Raw genomic sequence first — 6,567 nt, forward strand, 5'->3', positions numbered from 1 at the left:
TTACACACTGGAACACAGGCAAGTCACGAAGTTTGCCCTGGGTCATAAAGTAAGACCTACGGCAGAGCCTAGAAACAAGAGCCCAGCACAACCTCATTGCCAGGAAGAACTTTCCTATACAACATTTGAGTACTACTTACATGTCAGAGCTGCTGCATACCCAGTTGCGCGAACTCCGAAACCCTGCCAGTTAAATCACAAAGAGATTTCTAGTGAAAGCTGACATTGTAATCAGAGAATCTGATCATGGCAGAGAAACTGTCCAAAATAAAGGTCAGAATAAATATCCAAGTACAACCAGCACTTGTATTTTATGAACTAACTAAATGCTTTCTGCTTCCATTAGTATTACAGTACCACTGGAAGAACAAAAAGCAGATTCAGTGCTTACTTCAGAGCTCATAAGAAATGGGCAGCTCAAAATGCAGGAAATGACTATATGCTACACTTCCCAATTGATAGGGCATAGGCTTATCAGAATAAAACCGGCTGTTCACAAGGCTCACTGAAAGAGTAGCCTACAGTATTGTTTCAGCAGTAGGAGCCGTTTTACTTGTGAACTTAAAATTCAGTATTTTTTTTTTTTTTTTAAGAATATGAAAAGAAAATAAGGCTTCTTAACTCAGAAGTGGGGAAAAAACCAATGCCAAGAATTCAGGGCAAGTGAGATCCAGCTGGGGGTATTTAGAGCCAAACATAATTAATGTATTTTGTATGCCTGGCTTGTAAATAACTTCCTCAGCCCAATATTAAGACCTCATCTACCACCACAGCAGTGAATGGGGTTCACATTAAATTTAATATAGCCTAAATAGACATCTTATATGTTTGGGGAACAAAAGAATGCCACCTCCCTGCATGAAGCAGGTAATAAAATTTGTTTCTTCAGGCTGCAAGAAAATCTTCAGTAGATCTGGAAACAACACTCCACCCATCGGGCAATTAGCGATTGGAAGAAGTGCTCACCAACATACCGTGGACATATGCACAAAGTTAGGTCTCTGTCAAGCCATACTACAGAAGTCATTTTGGTGTATACATACACACAACCTGATGAAGGGCCATGCCTAGTAATAAGTTTCGGGCTCGTAACTGCACTGAAACCAACGTGAAATGATGAAGTAAACATTCATAGAGGAATTCTGTAGGAGAAAGAGTTAATTGACCTTCCATACCTTCTGGTTGGCTGCACAGGAAAGATAAAGCAAAATACACTTTGTCAGAAGCACTGCTCTACAGCAGTTCCCAGTTTTAAGAGTAGTCTTTACCTTCAGACTCTGTATGCAGCTTTGATTAAGAACTGGGAAAGGGAAATCTGCACACAGACGGGTAGAATAACCAGTCATGGACTATTTTTTAGTTCTTTAAAAAGTGCATCAAAACAGTAATTGTTCAACCTTTTGGTGTCTACATTAACACGGTGCTGAATCAAAACAATAACAAACATGCATGTGCATTCCTGAGATAGATTTGGAGTCCAACACTGAAAAACTCCTATTAAACGAAGCAGAAGAAAGGCTATACAAGAAAAAAGGGCATCCCTTACAGTCTTGTGAGAAAGTTTACCCCTGTAGTGCTCTTGGTCTGATGGGGAGGGGAATCTAATGGATTTAAAAGCAATAAAATTAACTGAATAAATAAGGATGACAAGTGTCAAACCACAGAAGTCAATGGAACATGGGAAATCCTCCCATCACTGTAAAAAAAAATCTCATTGACTTAGGTATTCTTATCGAGCACATTAGATGACCAGCCAATAAATTCCTTATACGGTCAATACATATTAATATATCACAGTAAAAGTGCAATATAGATGGGGAAGAGACAGCCATGTTCAACTGCCACTGACTCAATATGTGACCTTGAGTGAGTCACTTGGCCCTTCTGCCTCAGTTTCTCTATTTGTAAAATACTGATACCTCCGTAAAGCATGTAAAGATTTACAAACCAAGGTACAACGTATTACTTTATCATAGAAGGACAGTGGCTCGGCCATAACGAATCAAATATTAAACATCAGAGCCGTACTCCACTAGCACACCACACAAGTTATGGCCAGAAATCGATCACTTCTGATTAGGTTAGGCTTTACGATGCAGTAATTGCGATAGCAGCAGTTTCATAACTGTGAAACGAGCACTTTGCTCAGCAGCGTATTACGCAGGAAGGCCTGCATGAACAACGAGCTTTTGGTAAACCCGACTGCAACAGCAAAGAAAAGAAGCATCCCAAACACAATATCCTTCTTAAGGTTATCTATCATAAAAGCTTCTCCACATGCTTTTATGGTCACGGGCTAACCCTGTATAAGCGCCTAGCCGTGTGGGAGAAGAGGGGGAGGAAATCAAACAATACCATGTTTAAAGAAAGACCAGACTTCAAGCAAATATAACTCTTTTTAGGAGGCACTACACAAAAATAAATGTGCTTCTCACAGTTACAAGATGAAATTTTCAGTTGGCCAGCAACTAGAGACGATTCTCTACTTCTTTCTGTGGACCACATGACTGCCTCAAATACATAAGAACATTTTATGTGCCAACTTGCAATGAAGACCACATAGTTAATAGTTTGCAACCTCCTTTCCCCCAGAAGATCTTCAGAGTTGAGTAATAAAATTCCTCACATGATTTCAATGAGAGGGTTCACTTGTCAGAGGCTGTTTCAAGATAGTATCATATGTCAGGGAGGTGCTGTTCAGACGAAGCTTTCCAGCCCTGTGTTTTCAAGGCTCGACCGAAAATGAAAAAACTTCAGGCCGTAAAGTTTGAAACTGGAGGAAAGAAAAATCATCTCTAGACGTTATTTACAGAATGCGGAAATTAGCCAATTAATGAAGGGAGGAAGAAAACCTCTGATTAAAGCCCTGACAAACCCCTGAGATCACAGACTGATTACTAGTTCTGCCGCAGACTCCACGTAGGAACCTGGGCAAGTTAATCCCTCTACACCTTGGTTTGCCACTTGTGAAATGAAAAATAGCACTTGCTTTTCATATCCTGTTATCCTTGCTTGTATTGTTCCCCAAATTAAAAGCATTTGTCAAAACACTTATCTTTAGCATTAACACTGGAAATTGCATTCATAGCTAACATACAATCCGTTTGCATGACTGACTGTTCAAATATGAACTCTTAGTATGCTTTGCTACCCAGCCATCCTAATTTTATACGTCAGAAGGGAGCTTTAGTCAATACAGGAATATTAGAATGCTAAAATACAGTTTATTACTACTCTTATGTATAAAACCAGCTTTAGGGATATGAGTTATACCCAAAAAAATTCAAATTCTCCTCATTATCTCCTAAAAATCCCACTATAATCATGACATTGGTCTCACTTCATTGATAACCCACAAGATGGTATTATCAGCATAGGTATAATTAAAGCCCAATCCCACGAGGACATGTATGCAGAATCCAATGCCCACCCCATTAAAATCAGTATAAAGCGAAATCGACTTCAGTGACTTTAGAAGAAGTGTCAAAGCTGCATAAAGTTACCGATAGGAGAAACGAAGGCATGGATTTTTTGCAGCAGGATTCTTAAGCTGACAGCATCCCTCCAAGTGTTTGATTTGAAATCCTAAACTTTGCAGAAGATGAAAAACATTTGCCACAGATCCCAACACTGTAATGTGTAATTCTGTAGTGTCCCTAAAAGCTCCGCACAGAAATCACTGTAAACCACAAGTTGCTTTCTTTAGATTAAAATGTGCTGTCATTTCATGCAAATTGGTTTATTTTCTAACATACACAACCAAACATCTTCTGAGATCCCGTTATGAAAGGGACAGTACAGCGTTCTTCCTTTCTCATGTTTCAGTTTCATTAATTCTTCCAATTCCCCGCCCAAACTTCATATCCTAAAGACCCAAATTTCACCACCGCCCCACTGACATACAACAAAAAAAAGGGCAGTCCCAAAAGTTAATGATAGAACAATTCTTGAAATTCATGCTTATTAAAAATTCATTTTATTAAAAATAAAATTAGTTTAAAAAATGAATGTCAGAACCCCACCGTCTTCCCCGCTCCAGACACCGATGAAAAACCATACCAAACACTTCCATGAACTTATGGATTATCACTATAAACACTTCATAATGATTTAATTTTCAAAACACTGGACAGCTGTGAACTTTTAATATCCTTTTGAAAGAGACCAGTAAGACCCACACAGAAACTGCCTTAGAAGTAAGCCTTCTGCAGCTGACACTGGTTACTAATTCTGTGGCATTATCAGAATCGCAATGCTAGAGATGCACGTTTTCTAGAAAGGTCAACAAATAGAAAGGAATTGCTCAAGACTGCTCAGTAAAGTAGTTAGAGAGATAAGCAGGCCTCATCCACACAGGATTTTCTTCAAGATTTCCTTACCACTCTTTAAAAATGCTGCAGTTTCACCTATGGTAGCATTCCTACAACACAGCTGGCAGTCTGCATACCACAATGTCGTCTAGACCTGCTCCGAACAGAGGTGGATGACACAGGAGTAAAAATGCTGATGCTTGTTCTGGTGCTTGCACTGGTGCTAAAGGAACGATAGGAGGAAGAACAGACATCGCTGAGTAGAACACAAGTTCCTTGTTCCTAGCCTCATGCCCAGGCTCGTCAGACAATTCTGTCAACCACACAGAAAAAGTTGTGGCTGTCGTGGGACTAAAGAAGAATCTTCACATACGGGAAAAGAGCGTTCCCAAACCCCAGTTTTCAGATGCAGTATCAAGCCCTGCTCTTTCACAGAGCCTGGTGCTCCTAGAATATGCAGATAACAAATGCATCCCTGCACAGATAACATACTCCATCCCCTTCTCACTTCTCCCCTATTTCCCTCCCCCATCCGCATCGCGGAGATGTTTTCTTAGCAATTCGGAAGAGAAACGGCAAAAAGGGAGATGCAAAACACAGAAATAAATTAAGTTTCTTCTCTGCTGTTGACGGATTTGGTCCTAGTGTGATGGGAGAAAAAAAAATGTTAAGAGTGATAAATCCATATATACCTACTCCAAACTACACCCGACATCCCAAGGGACATGGTATAATGGTAAATAAATATAGATGCAGTTCCTACTAATGAGGCAGGGTACAGCAAGGCCAAAGAAAATGCAATCATCTCGGGGAAAAAAACTGCACAGGACTCCTCCTCTCCCATCCACGGAGGAAATCAAATGCCAGCTGCACCATCCCAGGAAGGAAGCAGAGTCTGTACCTGATGAGCCCTGCAGAAATGAGCTAGTCATATCACGGGACGCAAGCAGGCACTTCAGGGTTTTGCCAGCCCACAAATCGTCTGCAGAGCACAATCCCTCTCTCCGATACATTTTACATGGTATCATTCATGCAAATTGTATTTTTTTTTTTCCCACCAGTTTCCTTTTCTTCCATCCCCATTAGTTTGAAGCAGGGGCACGTAGCTGGTGTCTATCAGATCTGCTCCGACAGTGCTCGCAAACGCGTGCCCTGGCCATCACTTTAACGCTTTCCTCCCTACAAAGTTTAAATCTTTCCAGCTTTTGTTCATACACATTTTGTACTTAAAAGCCACTTATCTGTACTCCCCGTGTTACTTGAGCAGGGGAACAAACTGAGATACACCCGACTCCACAAACAGCAAACATGCTTACAATCTTCATTTCCTCTTCCTTCTTCCCTCTCCACCCCCAAAAAAAGCATTTTTTTCATCCCTAACACGAAAGGAGTGGGAAAAACAGCACAGACGACCAAGGCTTTTTCAGACCTATCGCAAAGAAAAACGCTTTCCGAAGAAGTGCTCCGCAAACATACCAAGAGACACTCCTAGAACAACTAGGAAAAAACCCATCAGACAAAACTGAGGTTGAAGAACTCGGCTCGGTCTGTCTTGCCTGTGTGTTGCACCTCAGAACACTCGCCTCTTGTTTTGTTTTAACCCCGAACCACAGGAAAACAGTTCAGCGTCCTCGCCACTTCCCCCAACCGGTCCTGGGGTCAAACACACTGTTCTTCCGAAAAAAGATCCCAGGCACGGATGCAAAAGCATTTCCCCCCATCTCTTCCCAAGCAGTACAAAATAAACAAGCCTATGACACCCCTCCCAAGCTCTCCTCGCACATTTTGGGAATGACTTCCCTCCGGGTCCTCCTCCTCCTCCCCCACCCGTTCCCACGTTAAACTCTCCAGCAACAAGACACCCTTCAGATTCAGGCCTTTGCTCTCCCCGAAAACCCTCTCTCAAAGCCCCGGGAGCTGCAACAGATCTCGCCCTCGTCGCCTCCCAGCCCTGGGATCCAGCGGGATTTTGGGGCACCCGTGGCCCCCGTTCCCCCCACACCTCCACAGGCACAAAGCACCGGGGCTCCCCTAGAAAGAAGCCCCCGGAGCCCTCGCACACCCACGGCGGCCCCTCAGCCCCCCCAGCCAGGGCAGAGCTCCCCGGCAGAGCCCCGGCGAGGGGGCTCGATGCCGGGCGCGATCCCCACGGCGCACCGAGCTCCATAGGAGCCTCCCTCCTCCCTCCGCCTGCCCCGGCCAAGCTACCGCCGGGTCGGGCCGGGCCGGGCCGGGCCGGGGCAGCCCCCTCGGGGGC

At 43.2% G+C, this 6,567-nt stretch overlaps 1 protein-coding gene across 1 annotated transcript in view; it reads left to right on the top strand.

Annotated features, from left to right (window-relative positions):
- The first annotated feature begins 862 nt into the window (after positions 1 to 862).
- INTS9 (integrator complex subunit 9) overlaps positions 863 to 6,567 on the top strand; it is an 85,787-nt gene continuing 80,082 nt past the window's right edge. Inside the window, exon 1 of the mRNA XM_009319715.1 lies at positions 863 to 867. The gene's annotated coding sequence lies outside the window, so the exon portion shown is untranslated. The remainder of the gene's footprint in view (positions 868 to 6,567) is intronic.

The sequence above is a fragment of the Pygoscelis adeliae genome, unplaced genomic scaffold (assembly GCF_000699105.1).
Source record: "Pygoscelis adeliae isolate BGI_AS28 unplaced genomic scaffold, ASM69910v1 Scaffold121, whole genome shotgun sequence".
NCBI lineage: Eukaryota > Metazoa > Chordata > Aves > Sphenisciformes > Spheniscidae > Pygoscelis > Pygoscelis adeliae.